We start from the raw sequence: 26,367 nt of genomic DNA on the forward strand, positions 1-26,367 counted from the left end.
ATAGAGTCCCCCAAAGTTCAGTGCCCAGACTTTTCCTGTTTGGCATCTACTTCTCAGAAATAAAAGCAAATACAAAAGGGCTTTGGCTTACTAAGTTTGAGATGACTTGCAAGCTAGGAGGAGCTATTGAATCTCCAACTGACTTAACCATCATGTGGGAAGGTTTGTCTGAAACAGTAACTGGTGCCAGAATCATGAAATGAAAATACATTATTATATCCTTTGGGAAGTTGTCTACCTCAGGGAACTACCAAATTGACAATACTCTCCTGAGAGCTGACTCAGTTGTTTGGCATTTGGGAACTTGTGTGGACAGTGACCTAACTTTTGCCCAACATGTGTCCTGTGTCATAAGATAGTCTTTCTATATTGCACATCTTATGAACTAATTGATTGTTACTAGATCTAGAGATGTTGAAGCCCTCATTAGGTCAATCATTTTGTATAATCCCCACTTTAGCATGTATCTGTCCAGACACATGCAACAACAGGAATGCCCACCGAGATGCCTTACTAAAAAGATACAAGTCCTAAACAATAGGTCTTGCATGGACCACCTCAAAGCCTTATCACTATACTTGGTATCCAACAGAGTGCTAAGAGGTGACCTGTTTATGGCATACAAGGAAACCTCTGACCGAATACTGATGGAGCTTCTGAACATCAGCAAGTCAAATGGCATCAGAAATATTCAGTCCAGGTATCTAAACAGAATGGTGTGGAGAAATGTTTATATATCACTGAGAATACCACTGTTCCAGAACAGAATCTCCATTCAAGTAAAAGAAGGCTCATCCCTGTCCATATTCAAATGCAGCTTGGATCTAATGATGGATAACAGAAAATGCATCCGAGGGTTGCCCCTCGTGCCAGTAATGGATAGAGATAGTTCCTAAATGCTGCATCCCTTACATGAGTCCCCTCAATTATCTATGGTGTAATCACAGTTATTCTCACTAGGGTTATTATACAATTATCAGTCATAGGATGGGTAAGACCAATCAGGAAATGTGAATTCAAGCACCAAAAGGGAAAATGGCCAAGCTTAAAATGTTCTCCATGTGAACCTATGCTGAGGTAGTAAATATTTTTAAAAAATTACCCTTTTTAGATCACTAAATGCCCCTCTCAACCTCTGTCCCCAGCCTTACAACCACTCCTGGCACCTCTGAATGTGCCTCCCATCATGATTGAAAAGATGCTTTGGGAGGAGATGACAAGACCACGAGAACAAAAGAATCTGAGACGAGAGAGAGAGAGAGAGAGAGAGAATAAAAAAAATGTAAATTTGCAGGGATTTTTGTATTTAGTACATAATGTGGTTTCCATTACCTAAAGTTGCAGTCACTGCTGAGATTCAGAGTTGCAGGGATATAATGTGATTGGAGTTAACACATTACATTAGAAAGTTTTCAACTAAAATAATTTCTTCTGCTGGTGGAAAGTGTACCACCAAATGAGTTACAGCCTCAGTTCTCTGATTAATTGTTCATCACTTACTTGGAGGTTTCTCTTTCTAAAACACCCTCTGTGCATAAGATTTGCTTCCTCTCTTAATCCTATTGCATGATGTAGGGTAGTAGTTGTATTCTACTCCCTCAGTGACTCCTGTTAAGCTGTACAATTATATGAAAAAATCTGTGAATTTACACTGGACCTGGGAGGCTGATGAATATTTTTTTAAATAAACGGGGTGGTTTGTGTCTTAAAGTAAATGAACTGAGTTCATTTAAAAGGTTTACAGCATCAGGTTATGTAAGGACATTTGAGCCTTTTGTTATAGCATATATAGAGACAAATTTAGGGGAACAAGAGCATGCTGCACTGTTAAGGAACTATTGATCCGGGGGAATAGCTGGGACTTTTCATGGTGCAAGGCACAGAGGGTGTGATGTTACTGATTTGTAACCAGTGCTCTGTGACATTCAAAAATATCACAGTGGATGTACACGTCATGCTGGAATGGATGACTATAGTGGTGCAATTTATAATATAGTATATAAAGTCAAAGTCAACATTTACCCACTGCCTTGAACTCTACCAAAAGGATTCAGAGAACTAATGAGGAAAATAATTGCTTTTCTTGAAAGCATAGCAGCATGTACAAAAGACTGGAATTTCTTTTTATTTTATTTATCTTTTGTTGACCCAAACTGGTGTTTATTCTACTTTGGAAAATTGGTCAGGGCATCAGGAACTTCCCCTGCTCTTTCTGATAGGTGCCATGGGATCTTTTATATCCACATGAGTAACCACTCAAGCAGGTAGGATCTTGGTTTAACATAACATTCAAAAGACGATCCACTCAGGAGTGCAGCACCCCTCATATGTCAGTTATTGATCTACCTGGTGTAGGAATAAAATAGTCTTCTGCACCAAAGGCTACCTGCTGTGCCACTTACATTGCTGTTATGCTGCTTTGAATATATCCAAAATCTGAAGTGGACTTTGAACATGAAATGGACCACTTATGGGACAAAATGAGAGTACTTAGGATGGTGGGACTTCTACTTTTTTGAACAGATAAGAAAGCTAGAGGTGATGGAGACAAAGTGCCTGAAACAAATGGTTGAATGCACAGTGTGGGACAGATAATGAAATGGGTGCATTATAACAGAAGCCAAAGTAGCTCCAGTTGCAGAGAAGGTAAAGGAGAACAGATTATGGTGATTCATGCATATGTACAGGAAACCAGAAGACAATCTGATAAAGAAAGTTTGGCACTGACAAGAAGAAGGCAAGAGAAGAGGAGATGAGAGCATCCAGCAATGAGATGGATGGACTGGATCTATATGACTAGACAAAAAGATCACAACAGCGAATGTATGTACATTGACACATTTACGTCGATGGACATACAGAGCGAAACACCTAAACAGTGAAAACCAGAACGCCGAACGTGTTTCATAGCCAGCAGCACGATAGTGGGGATAAGGAAATATATCCTTTTCCCCACTGTAGTGCGGTCTCGGAGTTGGTATATTTAAGTAGGGGGGTGTGGGGGGCAAAGCCAGGGCTTGCCCCCTGCAAAAGCTAATTAATTTAATATTTTAGTTTAGATTTTACCTACCTGTGTGGCGCATTATGATGATGAAACACGTTCGGTGTTCCAGTTTGCGCTGTTTAGGTGTTTCGCTCAGTATGTACATCAACGTAAATGTGTGGATGTACATACATTCGCTGTTGTGATCTTTCAGTCTAGTCATATAGACCCAGATGGACTGTGTTACAGATGACCTGTGACAGTTAGGTATGACTGTTGAAAGAAAAATATAAGATGCAATTGTAACACATGCTTTGGAGTCTCTATGCAGTTTTTTTTTTTTAATATTCCAATAAATTATTCTGGAAATGCAAATACTTCTAAAGTTTTAAACAAGGAGTTCCAGTCTACAGAATCAGAAGCTCTCTTGATAAACTAATGTCTTTTGGCTTTTCCCAGTTAGGGGTCACCACAGCGGAACCCCGGTTCGCTAATGATTGGCAGTGGATTTTTTACGGTGCTGAGTTGCCAGCCTGATGCCCAACCTTCAAAGAGGGCACACCCATTCATGCACGCACCTACCTGCATGTCTTTAAATGTCACCCGACCACAGGGAGGACATGCAAACTCCACACAGAAGGAGCTCCAGCTGAGAATCGAACGGGAGAACCTCTTTCTGTGAGGCGACAATGCTAACCGTTGCACCACCGTGGCTATCTAAGCTAATTAGGGCCAATTTCTTGTTCATTCCGTTTGTTAAATATAAGATAGTTACTATCCTTTTTATAATATCATACATTACTCTATTGACTATAAATCCTGTTTGATCTTCACTAATTAATTTATCTACTATGTCTGTTGATTAAATCCTGTTTGATCTTTACTAATTAATTTATCTACGATATCTCTTGATCTTGTAGGGAAGATGGAAGTAAATATTTTATAATCTACATTTAATGATGAAATTGGTATATATGGGGAAACACATTGTCCTTTCCTTGTTTAAGTGAGATTACAGAAAATTTTCATGAGTAAGAAATTATTTTGTCACTCTAAATTATCCTGAAGAAGTCACTCGGTAATTCTAAAATATTTAATGGACACAGACTTTATAATTCTATTTTTAAACCATCTAACCCTGGAGCTTTACCATTTTCCCATTTTTAAAGCTCCTTTAACTTCTGTTAGGGTAATAGGCTTATTCAACAGAGGTGTTTGTTGGTCATTAGGCTTATTAGCAATATTTTTCTTCAAATACTTGTCAATTGTGTAATCACCAGAATTATTATTTTTATATTTATTAAGATCCTTGCGGATTTTTAAAAAAATATTAAGCATTTCCTTTATGTCTGAAGTAAGCTTATTAGTGTGAGCATTTCAAATATTATTGATTTGTGCCTTTTTGCTTAATGTCTTACTTCTATTAACTAATCTGTGTAGATTTTTTTGAAGTCATGTCATAACTGTGTGATTTTATTTTTTCTAAAGTTATCTCCACTTTATGTGTTAAAATGGTTTAATATTTTGTCATTAATTTTTAATGAATTCAGAATGATCTAATTTCTGTTTGCTTTGTGTATTTTATCTTGTATTTCTAACAACTCTTTAACCACTCTCATTTTATTACTAGCCCATCTTCTCACTCTATCTTTAATATGCATTTTTAAAGAGTCCCATAGTATGACTTTACTAAAATGACCATTATCATTCAAAGATAAAAAAGTCTTGATTTGTTCCTTAAGATGCCTCTTTTAATTATTGTAATTGCACCATAAACACTGGGATTCTATAAATAAGTTGAAATTTCCTTATATCCATTAATTTATTAATACTTAGTGCATTACGAAATTGGTAGAGGCATAAATCCTATTCATTCTAGATTGCATCCCATGTGTACAAGAATAATGAGTGAAGAACAACAACTTATTTTATAGGTTCATAGGTTCATAGGTTCATACTAGGCTATCTGCCCTAGGGCATTTATAAGCCTAGCCAGAATGTGTTTGGCTTTCGCCACCCATTTTAAATTTATTTTGCTATGCCCTTTTTCGAGGTTAGTATACTGTGCCTCTGTCTAACAGTGACACAGAAGTGATACCCGGGGTAAACCTATGATCTCCCATCCACTCATCAAGATTCCTCTTGAAGAGAGTCAATGAGGGACTCTGCCTAACCTGGACTGGGATTTTATTCCAGAGTGAAGGGAGCCTCTGGGTTATGAATCTCTCCCTCCAGCATGTCCTATTTATTTCAGTGCTGAGGTTCAAGTCTCTCGAGCGCGTAGCTCGATGGGATTTGGATTTTCTGAGGTGCAGCATGTCCATTAATTCCGGGTTGGACATGGCTTTATACATCAGGCACAGATCGCCTCTGAACATGCGGTATGCCACTGAGTAGAGCTGGAGTTTCTTTAACCGGGCAGCATATGGCATCTGTTTGAGCCCTTTGATCCTCTTGGTGAGGTACTTTTGGGGTCTTTCCAGTTGCTGCAGGTGTCTGGTAAGGTAAATCCCAAAAGGGGCATTGTACTCAATTATGGGCCTGATGAGGGATGAGTAAAGAGGCACGATGACCTCCCTGATCTAGATGTGAATCCCTTCATGATTAGGTGGGCTATATAAAATGTTTTTCTAACCACTATGGCCACGTGGTTGTCAAATGAGAGATTGCTATCAACTTGGGTCCCCAGGTCCCTAATTACTTCTTCTGTACTTAATGGATTACCACCTATGTGGTAATTTGTGGGCACTTTGTTTTGCCAAAGGGATGACTATACACTTTTTGGCATTTAGCTTGAGGCCATGGCTCTGGCACCAGTTGTCTGTTTCTATGAGGCCCTTTTGGAGGATGCTTGTGTCGGCTGGAGAGTCGATTATGGTGCCCAGTTTGCAGTCATCTGCGAACTTGGTCAGCCACAGTCCTTCCGTGTTGGCCTGTATCTCCGAGAAATATATACCAAACAAGAGAGGTCCCAGGACTGAGCCTTGTGGGACACCACTTGTAACTGGTTTGGAGTCTGACATGGCTCCAGCAATTCTAACCATGTGGGTTCTGTCCTTGAGCCAGTTTGCAATCCATCTAGTGACATAGGGGTTTATATTTAAGCTGGTGAGCTTATCTATAATGCCCAAGTGGGGTATTGTATCGAAGGCTTTGCGAGGTCCAGGTAGGCTGTGTGGACCACCTTCCCTCGTCAATGGCCTTGGTGACTGTTTCAAAGAAATCAACCAGGTTTAAGAGGCAGGATCTGCCCTTAACAAAGCCGAACTGGGTAGGATCCAGTGTTTGTAGGTCCCCAATATCTTTATTTATGAGGTCCATGATGATCCTTTCCATAGCTTTGCAGACCAAGCTAGTCAGGCTTATGGGGCGATAGTTTCCAGGATCCGTTGAGGCACCACCTTTATGGAGAGGGATCACTGTTGCTGTACGCCACTCTTTGGGCACATATCCTGTAGTAAGGCTGAGATTGAACAGTAGTTTTATGTTTGGGTTTAGCTCTTCTTGGAATTCATGTAGGATGCAGCCCGGGACACCATCTGGTCCCATTGATGCTGTGTTTTTAGCTTTGGAGAGGGCGGCTCTTACCTGAGCATCTGAGATGTCAGGGGCAGCACTCTGCTGGGATAGATATTTGCCCTTTTGGTGGGGGGGGAGAAGTTTGCGCTGAACCTGTCAGCTAGGATGTTGGCAATGTCTGTGGGTTCGGTGTATTTTTTGTCATTTTGGACTAATTCTGAGCATATCTGGGAATTACCACCCAGGTTCCTAACATAACTAAAGAAAGGCTTGTGATTATCCTTAGTGTCCTGTGCAATTTTTCTCTCGAAGCTGGCCTTAGACAATTTTATGTGTGCCCGTAGTTTTTTGCTAATACTGATCAGTGATGCCTTCCCTTTTTGGGATTTTGCTCTATCATTTAGTAGCTTCCTCCTTCTATTGTATAGTTTGTTTATGGCTGGGGTCCACCAGACAGGACGTCTGCCTTTGGAGGATTGGATCTTGGTTTTATTTGGGATCGCATGATCCATGCATTCCTGAAGGTGTTCATAGAATGCCTTTATAAAGGATTCTGCGGTCTGGGCCGTATTTTCCACAGGCCCGGGGGCTTTAAAGGATTCCACCTCAGTTTTGAGGAGTGTGAAATTTGCTTTAGAGAAGTTTTTCACTGGGGTTTTCTGGGCAAGGGGTGGGGTCGGGATGTGAATATCCAGTGAGATTAGTTTATGGTCTGATCTTACCAGTGAGGGATACACTTCTGGTCTGGAGCATAGAGTCCCCATGTTGGTGATGATCAGGTCCAGTATGTTTTCCCCTCTTGTGGGAGTCGTAACAAGTTGTTCCATAGCATTTGAGTTTATAAATTCTAGGAACCTTTGGGCTAGGGTGTTGGAGCTAGAGTAATGCTCCCAGTCTATGTTTGGGTAGTTGAAGTCGCCCAATATAATGGTGTTTGGAGAGACCTTCATATTTTCCAGTGTTCTCAGGAAGGCCGAGTGGGGTTCCTGGGTTTGGGAGGGTGGTCTGTAGCAGGCTATAAACTGGAAGGCAGTTTTACCCACTGTTAGTTGCACATGGATAGTCTCTGATGCTTCGTGCTTTGCCTCCAACCTGGAGGTGTGGGTATCTTTGATGAATATCGATACTCCCCCTCCTTTTGTGGTTCGGTCCAAGTTTTGGGGCCGAAAAGCATGGTATGAGGTATAACCTGGTAGTGCTGGGGTGCTCTCGGGAGCCCTGAACCAGGTTTCTGTTACTGCACAGATATCGATGTTCTCCATGCTAAGGAGAGTTTCGAGTCGCGTGCATCTTGAGGTTTAGACTTCTGGCGTTGAGTAGCATTACTCTTAGTTTCTTATCCCTTGTGATACCTATGGAGGTGGGTTTGTCTTTTGAGCCTTGCCTAAAAAGGCACTATGGGGGTAGCAAGAGCCTTTGCCAATATCCGAAAGCCCAGGGGTGACAGGTGCAAGCCGTCCCTAGCGAAGCATCGTGGCTTGTCGAGCATATCATCCCAAGCTGACAGGCATTGGATCCCCTTTGAATGACACCAGTACTTAAGCCAATTGTTGAAATTGATCATCTTGTCTTCATATTGTGGCATCATTCTTGGTGAGGGTAAGATGCTACTCAAGGTCAGGGTCATACCGGCCTGGGCTACATGCTCAGAGAGCTCCTTTATGTCTCTTTTCATGTAGTCCAGGGAGGTACGTCTCAAGTCATTCACAACAGCATGGACAATGACTGAGTCATATTTGTACTTGCCTTGGAGTGACCTGAGTGCTTGTGTTATGTGGCGGATCCTAGCACCCGACAGGCTGCTCACCGTGACCCTCTCCTTGTTCAGCCTGGTGAGCGGGACGTCAGTGTGCCTGACGATAGAGTCACCTATTACAAGTGTATCAGGTGTGTTGTTTAGTCTTAAGGGCTGTGACTGTTTGGCACACTGGCTTTGTGAGATGTGTTGCACGTGTTTTGTTTTGGGGTAGCGGCTGCTTGGGTGTCTGCTTTGGAGGTCTCTGCTGCTTCGGCAGATCTTTATTTAGAGCCTCCGAGTATGTTTTGTGTGTTTATGTGTTTGGTTTGCTGTCGTGGTAGGTCTATGTGAGACTGGAATTGTAGTGAGTGTGGTTTCTTTCTCCTCCTGACTGGTTATGCCAGTACTGAGTTGAGAGAGCTTAGCCTCCAGTTTGGCTATACGGTTGCATCTCTCACATGTGTTGGAATTTGTTGGGAGGAGGAGAAGGTTGTCTGTGTACATGAGGCAGTTGTAACATTGCCTCAAGATTCCCAGATTCACCAGCTGGACCGGAGAGGAGATTGACAACTGACCTTTGGACATGCTAGAATAATATTGGGAATTCCTTAATAATTGAAAACCAGGGCCAGTGGGGATTGAGGGTGTAGTGCTTTTAATTTTTAGTGCTGACTTATATAATTGCTTTAGTGAGCAAGTGCCAGGTAACTTAAGTGCAATGTGTTACAGGTAACTTAAATGCAAAAACGACAAACAGTAACTTTCTTTCAAGTGAAACAAGGAAATAAGTACAGTAAGCAATGCAGATATCACTAGTGATCCACAGAAGCGCTGAGAAGCCGCGTATTAGGTGGAATTAGCGTTCAGGGAAATAACAAGCAAACAAACAACAAGCATATAAACAAAGCTAGATTCAGCAGGCCTGGATCTAGTCTATGCTACAACAAACAAGGTGTACCAATTTCAGTAAGATACAGTTCAAATATTCAGGCACTATAAACCTTTAACCAGAAATTCCCACCTCAGAAGGGTAGAGTCCAGCCTCTTCTCCCACAAGAGTGCAGACCACAAACCTTCTTAATGTAAAATAACTGGCCTGAAGCCCAAGTGCTTAAACCAGAACTAATACACTTTAAGAATAACAGACACTGTGCTCTCAATCAGCAGTTCCCAACTTAGAAGGATGAAAGCTACCTGTCCTGCCACCACAGTGCATGCCACAAACCTTCCTAATGTAAAACAACTGGTCTGAAGCCCAAGTGCTTAATCCAAAAGACTTAGAATGATAGCTACACTTTAATCAAGTTACTACCAAGCAGTAATAAATACAATTGAATACTTTAGAGAATGCCTGGATTAGTGCTCAAGTTACACAAACAAAATTAGATCCAGCAGGCCCGAATCCAGTCTATGCCACAGCAAACAAGGCGCACCAACTTTAGTAAGAAGCAGTTCAGATATGCATGCACTATAAGCCTTCAACCAGAAATTCCCAGCTCAATTTTCTTCTTTTACTATTAAATAAACTAAATTATTTTTACTAATCCATCCATTTAATGCCTTAGCTGATGCCAGAATTTTAGCTTTCTTCTGTTCACTTGTATTTTCTATACTAGATATGCAGTTAAAATCCCCTGCCAATGACTTTGTAATAAGTTTAACTGATCTTTCACCACTCTTGCATATATTCCAGGGAGCCAGTCAAAATTAGCTAGTATATAGAGATTGGAATTATATTTAATTATTACAAATGTATACATTCCTTTGGGATCATTAAGAGATTCCATGACCATAGGCATGACAGTAGATTTTTTTTCCAAAGTATATCAGTCCCTCTCCTGTTTTTCTTTAAAGAAGCTGATGATAACATTTTGTAATCTACGTTATTTATATATTGTATATCTTTATCTATCTAGTGATTCTCTTGCAAGTCTATAATGTCTCATGTATTTAATTTTAGATATGTCATAAATAATTTCTTTTTGTTCCCATTATTTAATCCATTTGCATTACTAGATAACAGATTAAAACTACCCATGCTGTGTATTTAAAAATATTTCTTTTAAAATATAATATGACACATTTATCCACCATATTAATTTAATTGTGTACAAGACTTTAGCAGCCAGACTTTTATCATTGGTATAATTTCAATTTATAATGGGCACACTGCTTGGGCTGACCAATCAGCATTCTCCTTTTGGAATGTTAATGGTCAGTCATTGTATAATAGTTAATGTAATAACATACAAAATGCAGAAAGCTTCAAAGTTCACATGACCAAGCTTAAAATTTCAGTTTATAGGATATTTTCAAATATTTTTTATCTGATTTTCTATGTAGATTATATGAGATCTTGTACATACACATTTCTGCCATATGCAGGTAAACATAATGCATATCTTTCTTATAAGCAGTTTGTTATTTAAATATATTTTTCTGTGTTATTTGCTCACTAATATTCTATCATATTCTATATAATTTATGTTTCTAAAATCTCCCATCAAATAGCTATTTAATCATCATCTCTGTTATAAATTATAGTATGTGTATATATTTCTTAACATACTAATACTGATCTTTTATCAATCTTACATAGTAGTTATTTAATTCCTTGTGCATATGCATATTATTCATAAGATGTTTAATATTATTAATTCTAGTATTACAAGCAATCTTGAGTCTAGATACATATAGATACACACACACACACACACACACACACACACACACACACACACACACACACACACACACACAAGTCCATAGGTAAATACTGGCTATCTGTCTGCAGACTATTGCAAGCCTAGCCAACAACCAGATGTCAGAATCAAACCCTGTTATCTTGTGTCTATAAGGTGAACTGCTATTCAGATATAAGCTTCACATCCTGACATTACAATTTCATTACAGCATGTGAAAATGATGATTTACAGCACATAGTAGCTGTTTATTTTATTTCCTTTGTAATTTTCTCATTCTTCTTAATTCTTTTAAACTGTTCAGATCAGTAACAACCATCTAATTTTATAACTTTCCCTTAATATGTACATTTAAAGTTCATAATGCTACAGCATAAACTATTAACATTCAACAGAATGTAAACAAATTATATGCCAACATCAGCTCAGTATAAAACATTACTATAATTTATGTTTTACCAATTATTCACCTCTAAGAAAAGAAATAAGAAAAATGTGTTCGATTTCTCATATATATATATATATATATATATATATATATATATATATATATATATATATATATATATATATATATATTTAAAAAAAGAAGAAATAAAAATCAAGTTCCTTTCTGGTTTTGCTGACATCATTGAGAAACTTTGACAAAGAGTTTCTTCAGAACAGCTCAAGGTGGTAAGGAAAGCAGCAAGAATCCAGTATTCTGACACAACTGGAACATTCTTTTGTTCTTAAGCTTTTTTTAAGCGTTACTTGCTTCATATGTGAGCTATGAAAGGAATGTATTACATAGGAACAAAGAAAACAAAATCGCCAGCGCTTTAACATGGGTCTATGTCAAAAGATCAAACTGCCAAATTGCCGAAACCCACATTATCAAGACCATATGATTGCAATTCAATCAACTGAAGTGTTCTGACTGAGATTGCATTACAGTAGGGATCAGGAAATGTGGCTATTCCCCCACTGTAGTGTGATCTCAGAATTGGTATATATAATTAGCAAGGGAGTGGGGGTGTAGGGGAGCTTGATCCCTACAAAAGCATTGATGTTGTTGTATGTGGGTGTTGTTTGGGTTTGAATTTTTTGATGGACTGAATATATGGTATTGACCATATGGGTTTCATCAATTTGGCCATTCAATCTTTTGACATAGACCCCTTTAAAACTTCATATTAGCATATTGCCTAGATCTGACATTCATCTATCTCAGCAATGAACATACTAAGCAAAGTTAAACAAATAAAATAAAAGTATTAACTTCTATAGTCAAAGTTAACACTTCTATTACTTATAATTTAATGGCATTCTCTTACATGAAGTATTTGTTTAAAATTTATAAATGCATTTATAAATTTGTTAAATGTTTTACTTAAAGGGTAAATCCATTGTTTCAGAAAATAAAAGTCCTGCAATTAGAATATAAAAGGCATTTGTTTTTAAGCTTTTTTAATTTTAGTATCAGTTTTTCCAGGAATTCAGCTCACTCTGTATCTTGAATGATATACTGTTCCAGTCCATTTCTTCAGTAATATTAAGGATTTCACTTTTGCTGGCAAAAGTAGATGTCTGCTGCAGTGTTACACATATTTTATTTCCTTCAGAAAGAAATAATCTGATCTTTGCAGGGAATATCAGCATGGCTTTTATATTGTTCGTTTTAAGTTCCATGATCAGTGGTAAGCAGGATTTTCTTTTACTCATTACTTTAATAGGATAATCATTGTCAAATCTGACTACATGTTCACCTATTTTAATAGGTAGGTTGGACCATGCTGTTTGCAATATTTGATCTTTTGCTAAGCTAGACATAAATTTAACTATAATTGAATGCGGCGGTGAGTTTTCCTTTTTCAAAGGTGCTCTCAGGGATCTATGTGCCCTTTCAATTCCAAAAGATAAAGTACCAGGTACATTTAATGGTTTATGTAGCCAGGCTGTTAAGTTTATTATATTGTTTCCCTCCTACTTTTCAGTATAACATAAATTCTAATGTTATTTTGGCTCAGTCTGTTTTCTAAATCATTACTTTTATCTATGAGCCAATTATTTTGTTTTAAAAGAAAATCAGTCTGAGACTCACCTTTAGCTATTCTCCCTTCATGATCATTTAAAGTTTATTCCCTTCTGATTTGTGCACTTTGCTGTTTCATAAGAATTTCTAAACGTTCCATCTTCTTTCTGGTCTCTTCTTTGAAACTTTCTATCTTTATATCAAGTTTGTCCATTTTAAGTAATACATCCTACAGTCTAGATATTAGTGACCGGATGTCTTTTTCAACACAAGAATCCTGAGTGCCATGTCTGGAATGGTTCATGTTGAAGTCTCTTCTCTGTTAACCAAACGATTGAAATTCTGATAGGAAAATTACAGCTTTTGAATAACTGGAAGCTAAAGTCTGTTCTCTGACTATTAGTGAATAAAATTAGCTAAAAAGTATCTCCAAATTTTTTTTACTATATTTTCTGTCAGTGAAAAGTTTTCAATCACAGAGCTTTCACCAGTTGCTGCTATCAGTTAGCCATCTTGGCCATGCCCCTCCCAATTTTTTCTAAGACCCTTTTTCCCTTTTCATCCCCCAACCCCATTTGTAAACATTAGCACTTAGTGCTGCCTCAGAGCTGTAATCCGTAATTCTGTAAGTACACAAAGCTTTATTTCTTTCTACATTTTATGCAGCTTTTGACTCTTACTCTGAATAAAAAACACAGTTGCAGTCTTTCTCACCTATCTACTGATGCAAGCAAAGCACTGCTGATCTCTTAGTGTGCATGATCGCACTGATTATCTCTTGCTGACTCTGACTGTGACCTGATTAGTTCTTTTCCCACCCCCATTTCTCCAACTACTCCCATATCATCAAATCTATACAGTCTCCTCTCTACCCATAATCTGTCTCAGTCCACACCCATCTTAAAAGCATGCTACTGTTTACAAATGACAGCAACATTACAACTAAATGTCATTTAGTTCTACCCAACCATATCTGTCTATGCAAACTACACTCTCAAAACATATAAGTATTTCACTTTCATTTTCTGCTCTCATCCACTGCTTCACATACTAACCATCTAATGACTACACCATAAATAACATATAATACTACTTCCAATGCATACTGCCTAAACTGTTTTCATCTAAAAATCAGCACTAAAACACAACACTTTTTGTCAACTGTCACCTACCCCATAAACTAGAAACCTACAGACTTCTAACTCAGTACTTCTAGTTTGCATGATTTCCATAAAACCTCCTCCTCCTCCTCCTTTACTTCAAGTTCATGTAGTAATGGTGAGACCTCCAGCTCTTTCCCTAAATAACTTTACACCATTAACCCCCTACTACATTCTACATCTTCCTTTCTTTCCTCCATCAGCCTTGCCTTTAATTGCTCCTACTCAAATATAATTTTTACAATTCCATTCTCTTGGTCACTAGATCTACTCCAAATTATATTCTCACCTCTGTCTTTTCTTTAGCTTACTAGTCACTCCCTACTGCATTCTTTACCCTCACATCTATCTTCCCTCAACCTAGGAAGACATGGGTGACCTTTTCTCTACCTTATACCCTTTGGTTACGTAGGTTTTCCCCTCAGTCTCTCTACCCCCTCTTTCTATGATCTAGTCAATCTACACATATTTTCAACCACCCTCTAACTTTACACCCAGATTAAAGTTAATTTCATCAACCCCTCCTTCTCTCTACATTATTCCCTGAGCCCCTCTAGTCCTTTTGTTGGGAGATAAGCTGCTCCTTCCCTTTACTCTATTCTCAGCATGAGTATCTATCATTTACTACTGATCTTTTCCTTGCAACCAAAGTGGCAGTTAAGCTTCGCTTTCCTTTTCTCCTAACTTCAATCTACAGCCCACTCTCTACTTCCAATCACACCTCCTTGTCCAGAACACTGGGATTGATTTAAAGGTTGTCTGGCTGATCTCCATTCTTTCCTTCCAGCCATAGTGCTAATTATGCTACTCCCTCCATTTCTGTTACATTTTCTGTGTAAACTAGTTCTCCCTGTGTCCCATTTAACATCCTTCCCCCTAAACATAAAGGTTGTCAAGTTGAATCCTTTCCTCAGTCCTGGCCTTTTTCAACAATCAACAAATCATGCAATGTTCAGTAACACCCATCTCTATCAATACACATCTCTAACAATAGTGTCATATAAAGTCACAGCTTTTTACAAATTGCATGCATTAATGCCTGTAGTATAAGCAACAAATGAGCCTCTCTGCAAGTATGTCTCTCCACAGAATACTCATATGATAGCTCTTGCCGAGATTTGCCTTAAATATACCTTCGCATTCTATCTAAAGTCATGATAACTATAACAACCTATATGACTTTAGACCTAGACAACAAAATTCTGGCACAGTAAGCTTCTAAAAAAGCAACATACCTCTCTGTAAATCTTTGATTCTTCAATAGTTAACCAGGTTAATGATAAAACCCCAATAAGTGTTAACAAACCTACACCTAGACAATCACACGGAGCTTAAAATTGTCTCTCTTTATATACTCCAACCTTCCTCAATTGCTAATATTTGAGACACTGTCTTGCAAATGTTCCAAAATGGTCCTAGCAGGAATGCAGTTATTCTAGGGGACTTTAAATTGGATCCTAATTGCTACAAAGCTAAACAGCTGAACAATACACTGTAACACCTTAACCTAGAACCATTTATGAATAACTTATAACTTTGCAAACGAAACCCAACCTCAAAACAGAAAGGTATTTTACTCCAGATTTTGATCTTATTTTAACTAATTTGGACTATTAGTACATTAACACTAAAATTCTGCTAAACTTCCTAAGTGACCACTGTCCAGTGCTGTTCAATTTGTTGTTTTAAGGTATAAAATATCCCCAAATATTTACTAGTCTACCTGACTATCCACATTAACTAGTTATACTTGATTTTCATTCGAATTCTATCACTTGGTCTCTCCTTTACCAAACTTTATCTTCCTTGATAGCCTTTCTGCTACCCAGAACACTATCTTCCTTTTTTTATGTAGAAAGTTTTGAGACCAGAAATGCTCTTTGCTTACCTAATAAAATCAAACATTTCATGAGCTAAAGGGACAAAGCTTGGTGGTCTACCAAGAAAGAAAATCTGTCCAATATCCTCTGACATGAAAAATACCTGCCCTAAAGGAAACAAACAAGAACAGCTACAAACTCAGTCATAACCAGTGATCTTAGAAATCAGCAAATGTCTGCTACTGATAATCCAATAAAAACTTATAGAAAGAAGTACAACACCTCACAAAACAGTCGTCCAACTCCACTTCTCTTACCACTAATGTCCCTGCATTACAGAAATGTTATCATCTCTTCCACTAAAACCATCACTAATACATTTTGTAACCCTAGAGCTAACCAACAAACCACTCAGGGAAGGCCCAAGGTAAAATATACATTCTTGCAGAGTATGCAGTCACCAACTACCTAGCTGTTTCTGAGAAGGAAATTTAAATATTATTAATGGACTTAAAATGCTCCACCTCTGTCTTCACTCCACTCCACTTTAATTTCCTTAGGAAGGCAGCAAACAAAATAGCCAGACCCCTAAATTGTATTTATAGGCTCTCACTTACCACATGAATTGTTCCACCAGCCCTGGAATATATCACCATTATTCCTCTCTCTAATGGCTCCTAGCCCAAAACCCATATATGCTAAGATTTTTCAGGGTCTGTGAACTTATTTACAAGGACCCCTGATACTGCAGGAGTTCTGCCTTTTGTTGTAAAGTATTTCTTATTGCACTTGATTTCAAAGCCTATTCATTTTACATTAATAGAGTTTTATTCTGCACTCTGGTGGGAGCAGAGGGCAGATTCAACCCATCCGAGTTGGGAACTGCTGGTGAAAGGATTATTGTGTGTTTATCTGATTGGCCTGAGGGCTTAGCTTGTAAAGGTCTTTCATCCTGCTGGTATAAAAGCCTCATGTTTGCATGATGCAGAAATGTGGGTTACCCATGCCTTGTATATAAGCATACCTCTGCAGTTTAAAATCCTCTATAGGAAATGCTTTCCATGGTCTCCCACTGTTCATAGCTGCACAAAGAGCTGCCAGTTTGCTCAGAGGGCTGAACCACCACAGGTCATCTTATAGTATACTACTAAACATTCTCACTTAAACCTTTAAGTGACTCTCTCCTACTCATTCCAATCTACTAAGGATCTGGTATAATGGATAGGTGTTTCCCTGTCATCTCTGTTTCTGGCCTGGTGGATATGGACATCCTGATGCAGTGTAGTAACTGCCTCATGTTCACTGACAACCATTTAATTTTAGAACAGACAAAAACAGTGTGTGAGAGATGCAGCTACACAATGTGATTGGAGGCAAAGCTCTTATATACACAAAAAATGCAAACCAGGTTGTTCTCTGATCTTTGTCAATGATCTGAACAAATTAAACTCCAAAAAAGCTTTTTTCATAACCTCACAGAGGAACCTCAACTTCCTGTCCTTACTATCCCAGCCAATAACAACAATATTATTTCTTTTGTAACTAAGTACTAATACTTAGGCCTAATCTTTGACTCTGTGTTAAGCTTTACAAACCACACTGATAATCTCATTAATAAAGCTCTCTAACAACTAAAACTCTGCTATAAGATATCATATCTACTATCTCCTACTGCCTGCAAAGCATTGACCAAGAAAGTCTTTCTCTCTAAACTAGAATATTGTCTTCCTGTACTCTCTTTACATTCTGCTTATTACACTCAAAGACTACAAGGCAATGAGAATAACATTTCCAAATTTATCCTACTTGGTAAGATTTGGGTACACCACTACAACCTTCTAAATGACCTAAAGTTCCTACCCATTCCTGAATAGTTCTCTTATCTTCTATGCACCTTACTATGTAAAATTATACTGCCTCCTGAAAAAAAAAACTCCTAATCAAGGAACAATCTTACTCTCTAAGGAATTTCCATGTCATCTTAAGATCACAAAGCTCTTTCCCATTTAAATAGTCATTGCCGAAATAGTTTTGTCACAAACAGGCCCAGCCCTCTAAAATAAACTTTCAGGTAAAACAAGGCATCAAGATACACTTACTAAGTTTAAAAAGTCCCCTTCTGAGAACCTCTTAAAGGAAGTTGCTTGTAAATACTTTAGAGATAATGGACAAACTTGTTAAAAGACCTAACATTCTAAAAATGTTTACGGTCTCTCAGCTGTTTCCCTTTTCCATTTAACTTTCTTACTCCTGCTTTTTCCTTTTAATTTCTAGGCCATATCTGTAAATCTCTATTTGTTTGCTCAATTGTATTTGCATTTCTTTTAAAAAAATAAGTTTTAAACATTTAAGAAACAATTTCATATATCCAAACTGTATTGCAACCCATGTAAACTGATAACACCTAATGTAAACCTGCAAGAAAAAACAAGAGAACTCAAGGATGAAGTAAAGATTTGTGCACAAATATCCAGTGATCCAAAAAGAATGGTAGTCCAATAAACCACAGAGAGTAAAAAAAACTTTTTAATTAATCCACAAGTTATACAAATGCATTTTCACTTAAAGCTTTATCAGGTCCTACAACAATTCAAATAACATTGCCTAACTTTGCAGTTTTAAAACCGCACGTTTTCTGACATCTGAAACATTACACCATCTTTAAATATAATAAAAAAGCCAGAATAGCTAATCTCATTCATTTATTTATTTACTTTAGTTAATTAATTTATTCAATGTCTAAACAATCTTTATTTTAAAATATTTTTTTTAAATAATTTTCAAAGAAATATAATCCATTAGCCCTGGATACTTTGTATGCTTCTGATTCTAAAAATCCATTTAAGTTCTATTTCCTCAGTCTGATTCATGAAGTCAGCACCTCTTTTATTCAGGTGTTCCAACTCCAGAATGATGCTCACCCATGTCTATGGCATGTATAGCTAAAGTAATTTTTCTTTTCATCTTGGCTATATCATACACATTTTCATAGACTCCTTCCCTAAGTATGTGGTTCATTTTACCTACACAACACAGGGCTAGGTGCACCAACTGTTTGTTAGTAAAATCTGAAAATTGTTTAAATATGTATAATTCACCCGTTTTAAAATGTACATATTGTTTAGCAGTGTTAATAAAGCTACATAATCAACTGTCTCTAAAGGTACTTATCTTAATAAATTTACTGATTAATTAGTTGCTAGTACTATAACTAGTCTCTTTTTTTAAATTCTTTTATTTTTAAAACTAAACTTAGGTGTCGTATCTACTATCTTTCATATATTCTCATCTAAGTTAAAATATTCTAATTTCTTATTATTACGTCAAATACCATGCCTATGACTCAAGAATATATCAAAGAGTTTCTGTGAAGTATTAACATGATCTACTTTATTTTCTTCAGAGCCCAAAAATGACTTGGCCGTATTCACACCTCTCAACCTCTTAATGCAAGAAGTCTGTACAAAGTCTAATATAATGAGGTGACAGAGGCCAAAAAATAGGAACAGATTTTAAATATTGCTGTTATAAACTTAGAATGTTGTTATAATAGGATTTGTGTTAGTATGCATTTTCTGATTAATATGAAGTCTGAAACTGAAATGCATGTCATTATTTAGTGACTTCAAGTCATAAATGATTTGCCAGAAAATCACAAATTTTATGAGGACCAGAGCAAAATTATAAGGCAAAAATCTGGACATTTGAGAGGTATGGATGTATTTTATGTTCTAGCAAGACTAAATCTGTTGTCTTAGATAATTGCTCTTGTTTAGATCTTTTGTCTAAAAAATTAATACAACAAATCAATCATATTAGTTTATAGTGCTTCACTATCAGTAGTTAGTCTTGACACTTTCAATAGCTGTGTCACAATATTATTAAAACTATAACAAGTAGGCACCACCACAGAGTAAGTACACCTGTGATGTAGAAAATATAATAAAGATAAAATACGTAAACCATCCACAGGAGCAGTCCACGGCTGGTAAAAAACATTTCTGTTGTAGCAAATAATTCCAAAAAACAGGTATATGGTGCAAAATAAGCAAAACGTTGAAAGTAGAAACACTGTTTATTAAACAAATTAAAAGATGGTAAGCGCTTTTGCCTGTGCGGCTTCCTCAGACCAAACAAGTACGTACTTGTTTGGTCTGAGGAAGCCGCACAGGCGAAAGCACTTACCATCGTTTAATTTGTTTAATGAGCAGTGTTTCTACTATCAACGTTTTGCTTATTTGGCACCATACACCTGGTTTTTGGAATTATTTGCTACAACAGAAACGTTTTTACTAGCCGTGGACTGCTCCTGTGGATGGTTTACGTATTCTATCATTATTAAAACTATATTTTAAATGCACCTCTTTTATTTAGGTGTGCCAACTCCAGAACCTGAAACTTAAAGGTGTGGCTCTAATTCATGTTTATAATGTCTGTGACACATTTGTATTACTTGAGGATTAGGTAGGGATTTTTTTTCTTTACTTTGCATGATGTGTTGAGCAACACTTTTTTCTTGGTCTAATGCAAACTTGCTACATTCTTAGAAATGTATAAGAACTGTATAAAAAAAGTATAACATTATACTTTATGGAAACTGTATAATAGTAGTATTTATTTTATTATTTAATTAATTTATTTATTTTACATTTGTTTACCAGGAAAATCTGACTGGACACAGGTCCTTTTTCAGCAGAGGCCCGGGGAAAAAAGCTCCACATAAAACAGAGACATGTTGACATATACATAAACAAGCTTGCATATAACACAGAGAAATGTATGCAAATTACTCAAATAACATATTGCAAAAGTATTATGCATATATTTGTGTATATAGGCTCCAAGTAGATCTCAGAGAAATGTAAAAAACTATATTAAGAATGTCTACAAAGTAAGAAAGAGTTTGCTAACATATTTCTAGCGAAAAATCAATAGATGGCAGGTACATAGACATAAATATGAGGGCTAGGTTATATCCTTTTGAATATATGTACTTTAGTATCAGAGTTAGAAATATAGGAAAAACAAAATGTGCTCAGGACAAGTGCATGAGCATAATTTTGTTTTGGATAAATGTGTTTTCAGTTTGTTTGTTTTTTTGTGAATGAGATAAGTTAGAAGAAGATATTAAATATGTAGGCAATGAATTCCAGTTTTTAGCTATTCTGTTTGAGAAGACGGAGTCTCCTGCAGCATTATTGGACTTGGTTACCTTTATTAGTGATTTATTGACAGAGCGTAGGACATGATTAGTGGAGTAGGGGTGTAGGAGATTTTGAAGGGCAGGGGTATTCGCTGGTTGGTTAAGAATTTTATGGACCATAGTAAGCTGGTTATACAGAAAGAGTTGAGGAGGTTCTAACAAATTGCGTTGCTTGAGTGCTACCCCTTGATGTGACCTGAAAGGAGAGTCTGTGGTAAACCTGGCAATTTTTTTATAACATGAGTATAGACAATACAGATATCAATTCTCATTCTGGTATGAATCACTACCCTCAAATGCTTAGTGTGGGCTGTTGGTGAAATAATGGTATTATTCATGGACTCAGTGTTGAGTGAGGGGGAGACAGTGGGTCTTGTAGGATGGAATAGCATGAGCTTGGTTTTGTTAGGGTTCAGAATTAGTTGGGGATCGGTTAGCCATGCTTCCACTGATGAAAAAGAGTCTTGAGGTATTACTTGTAATTGTAAGCAATGCGCAGCACATATTAGTGTGGCATCATCTGTGTATTGCACAACAGATGCATGTAGGGTTGAAGTGTGGCGGTTGTTAGTAAACATTGTGAAAAGCAGGGGGCCTAGGATAGATCCTTGAGGAACTCCTAGAGTAACAGGTAGAAGAGGAGAGAGATTTTGTCACCATTGTAATGCTTGTTGGCACCCAGTTAGGTAGTCTTGAAACCAGGCTAGAGTAAACTGGCTCAAGTTCAGATCAGAGAGTACTATAATAAATTTACTATGCAAGACCATATCAAAGGCATTTGATAGATCGAGAGAGATGGAGGGCACAAATTTATCATTATTTCTGTGATGATTAACTGCGTTAGTGAAAGTCATTAGAGCAGAGGTCGTACTATGGTTTGGATGAAATCCATGTTGAGTATTGAATAGAAGTTTGTTAGTGAGTAAGAAGTCCATAAATTATGTGTGTATACATCTCTTGATGATCTTGAACAGGGGTGATAGGATAACAATTGGTGGATAATTTGACAGTTCTGTTGAACTGCCAGCTTTGTATAAAGGAATTATATGTGAAATTTTCCAAATATCTGGGACTTGGTGTTCAGATATGGATCTATTAATAAGGATGGATACAAGGTAGTCAATTGCATCAACAGCAATGCTAAGGTAGTCTGCTGGTAGTTTATCATCCGTAAAGGTCGTGGGCTTTAGTTTTTAAGCAGTTTTTTATAATGTCAGTTGAGGCACGTTGTAAGGAAAAGGTATTGTTATAATTATGTGATATAGGAGGAGCTGAAGTAGGGGTGGAACTGAAATTGTTACGAGCTAAAATTGATTTGATGAAGTATTTATTAAATTGGGAGGCTATGCTATCTGCATTGTTGGGCATAGATGGGTAGGGCATGCTGGTATTACCTTGTGACAGTATGTTGTTTATAGCTGACCAGAACTTTTGTGGGTTATTTTAGTGTTTTCTTTGGGTATTCTGATAGCAGTTTCTCTTATCCTGTTTGACTAGTCTGTCTCTTAGCTCTATTTCTAAACTCATGGTATGCCTATTTAGCAGCTTGAGATCTAATTGTGTGCCATTGATCCCAGGCTTTGACTCTTGTTTTCAGTAGAGATCTGGTTTCTTTGCTTAGCCATGGGGCAAAGTTGTTTTTTATTTGTATAGTTCTGGGAGGAGCTTGAATGTTTAAGATATATAGGAAGGTAGAGTTAAAATATTTGTATGAACTTTTTGAAGTTTTGCAACCTAGCATTCTGTTAATACTTCTAGTATATAATTTAAGTTCGATTGTACTGTTTTTGCCTCTAAGCTTGAATCATGGCTGAAAGGGATCTATGGACCAGTCTACATACATACATACATATAGAAATAGACAGATATATAGCTAGATAAATAAAAAAACTCCCAGATTCAGGAAAAAATTCTAATGGATGTCTTTTTAGTATAGGGTCATGTATAACTGGGTCAAAATGCTTAAGTGGAATTATTATTTCTGTGTTGATAGTCTGTGGCTTGCATCATAAGGATGGTTTTGAGTGGGGGGCAGTAGTTACTGCTCAGTATTCAAAAAGTGTGGAAATGAGGCAGCAGCGTAGCTCTAGCTGCTGTTGTTATCTATATGGTTTTCTCAATGGTTAGGCAGTCATTTACACAGGACAGAGCTAACAGAAGCAGAACAAACCAGAGAATTCTATTTTTAGCAGTTTGTAGCAGTTTGGTATTGTGACTAGAGATAAGGACTATTACTTGCAGTGCATATAGGTGGCAAAGGCTAAGGATAACGCATATGGAGAGTTGTATGAGAGAATGGACACTAAAGAGGGAGAAAAGGACCTGTACCAACTGGCTAGACAGACAGACAGAGCTGGGAAAGATGTGCAGCAGGTAAGGGTGATAAAGGATAGTGAGGGAAACGTACACACAAGTGAGGAGAGTGTGTTGAGTAGATGGAAAGAGTACTTTGAAGGGCTGATGAATGAAGAGAATGAGAGAGAGAGAAGGTTGGATGATGTGGGGATAGTAAATCAGGAAGTGAAACAGACTAGCAAGGAGGAAGTAAGGACAGCTATGAAGAGGATGAAGAATGGAAAGGCTGTTGGCCCAGATGACATACCAGTGGAAGCATGGAGGTGCTCAGGTGAAATGGCAGTGGAATTTTTAACCAGATTGTTTAATGAAATTTTGGAAAGTCAGAGGATGCCTGAGGAGTGGAGAAAAAGGGTTTTGGTAACTATCTTTAAGAATAAGGGTGATTTGCAGAGCTGCGGTAACTGCAGAGGGATAAAATTGATCAGTCACAGCTTGAAGTTATGGGAAAGAGTAGTGGAAGCTAGGTTAAGAAGAGAGGTGATGATTAGTGATCAGCAGTATGGTTTCATGCCAGGAAAGAGCACTACAGATGCAATATTTGCTCTGAGAGTGTTGTTGGAGAAATACAGAGAAGGTCAGAAGGAGTTGCATTGTGTCTTTGTGGACTTAGAGAAAGCATATGACAGGGTGCCTAGAGAGGAGTTGTGGTATTGTATGAGGAAGTCAGGAGTGGCAGAGAAGTATGTAAGAGTGGTACAGGATATGTACGAGGGTAGTGTGACATTGGTGAAGACTGCGGTGGGAGTGACAGATACATTTAAGGTGGAGGTGGGATTACATCAAGGATCAGCTCTGAGCCATTTCTTATTTGCAGTGGTGATGGACAGGTTAACAGATGAGATCAGACAGGAGGCCCCATGGACTATGATGTTTGCAGATGACATTGTGATATGTAGTGAGAGTAGGGACCAGGTTGAGGAGACCCTGTTGAGGAGGAGATATGCATTAGAGAGGAGAGGAATGAAGGTCAGCAGGGCTAAAACAGAATATATGTGTGTAAATGTGAGGAAGGGTAGAGGAATGGTGAGGATGCAGGGAGTAGAGTTGGTAAAGGTGGATGAGTTTAAGTACTTGGGATCAACAGTTCATAATAATGGTGAGTGTGGAAGAGAGGTGAAGAAGATAGTACAGGCAGGGTGGAATGGGTGGAGAAGAGTGTCAGGAGTGATTTGTGACAGACGGGTACCAGTAAGAGTGAAAGGGAAGGTCTACAAGAGGGTAGTGAGACCAGCTATATTATATGGGTTGGAGACGGTGGCATTGACGAAAAGGCAGGAATCAGAGTTGGATGTGGCAGAGTTAAAGATGTTAAGATTTGCATTGGGTGTGACTAGGATGGACAGGATTAGGAATCAGTATATTAGAGGGTCAGCTCAGGTTTGACAGTTTGGAGACAAAGCAAGAGAGGCGAGATTGCGTTAGTTTGGACATGTGCTGAGGAGGGATGCTGGGTATATTGGGAAAAGGATGCTAAGGATGGAGCTGCCAGGTAAGAGGAAAAGAGGAAGGCCTAAGATAAGGTTTATGGATGTGGTGAGAGAGGACATGCAGGCGGTTGGTGTGAAAGAGCATGATGCAGAGGACAGGAAGAAATGGAAACAGATGATCCACTGTGGCGACCCTTAACGGGAACAGCTGAAAGAAAATGATGACTTGCAGTGCATATTCGAGTCCTGGAAGTGTAACAGTTGCATCTGCCATGAGAAAACTGGCACCTTTGTAAGCAGCTCAGAACAGCGTAGTGCTCTACATGGTTTTTAAAACTCAGAATTTGGTTAAAATAACAGACCGAGATATCTCTGACCAGTAACATAAGGTAAAAACACACCAAAAGAATATTTGATGGTGACAGGAGGAATGTTTATATATATATATATATATGTGTGTGTGTGTGTGTGTGTGTGTGTGTGTGTGTGTGTGTGTGTGTGTGTGTGTGTGTGTGTGTGTGTGTGTGTGTGTATATGTATATATACATACATACATACATACATGCATATATACATACATACAAATATTTCAAGCATGGGCCTTCAGCTTACCAATATACCAAAACACTTGTTCCATAATAAGTGTCCCGGCTGTTCTTAAAAATATCTAAACTAGTGCTTGCTTTAATGTAACTTGGTAGTCTGTTCCATGCATCAGCTACTGTCAGAGAACCAGGTAGTACACGTCTCATTCCTATATAATCTTCTAAACAGATTGTCTGATGATTTTCTAGTACTTTTTGATAATCCTAAACATTTCCAGAGGTAGTTGTCCCTAAATGCCCTATATACTTGAATAAGATCTCCTCTTAGATATCTGTATGACACACTGTACAAGTTCAGATATTTTAGTCTTTCATAATAACTTAGATTTTCACATCCATGGATTCCCTTGGTATATTTCTGCTGTACTCTTTCAGTTTACTCATGCTTGTCTTTTTATAGCGTTTTCATATTGTTATTCCATACTCAAGTTTGGGTCTAATGTAACTAACAAACAATGACTTCATTATTTTTAATTTCCTAGAATTTATAAATCTTTTTATACAACCTATAGTTCTATAACTATCATTAACCAATTGATTGATATGATTAGAACAACTATTAGTTCAATCTACCCATATACTCAAGTTCTTAAATGAGTCCACAGCTTCAGTCACTGTATGCTGTATTAAATATTCACCTTTTATGTCTCCCAAATTTCATATGCTTAGTTTTTGATGTATTTATCATCATATTATTATCCTGTGCTCAAATGGTCAATTTAGCCAAGTTATGTTACAGACATGCCTTATCTGTAACACTTGTAACCAGTTTACCCAATTTCAGGTTGTCTGCATATAGACTGCAGAACACCTCAGATGAAAACGTTAGGTCTGAAAG

Source organism: Protopterus annectens, chromosome 2.part1, assembly GCF_019279795.1.
Source record: "Protopterus annectens isolate FY-2018-M chromosome 2.part1, PAN1.0, whole genome shotgun sequence".
In the NCBI taxonomy this organism is placed as follows: Eukaryota; Metazoa; Chordata; order Ceratodontiformes; family Protopteridae; genus Protopterus; species Protopterus annectens.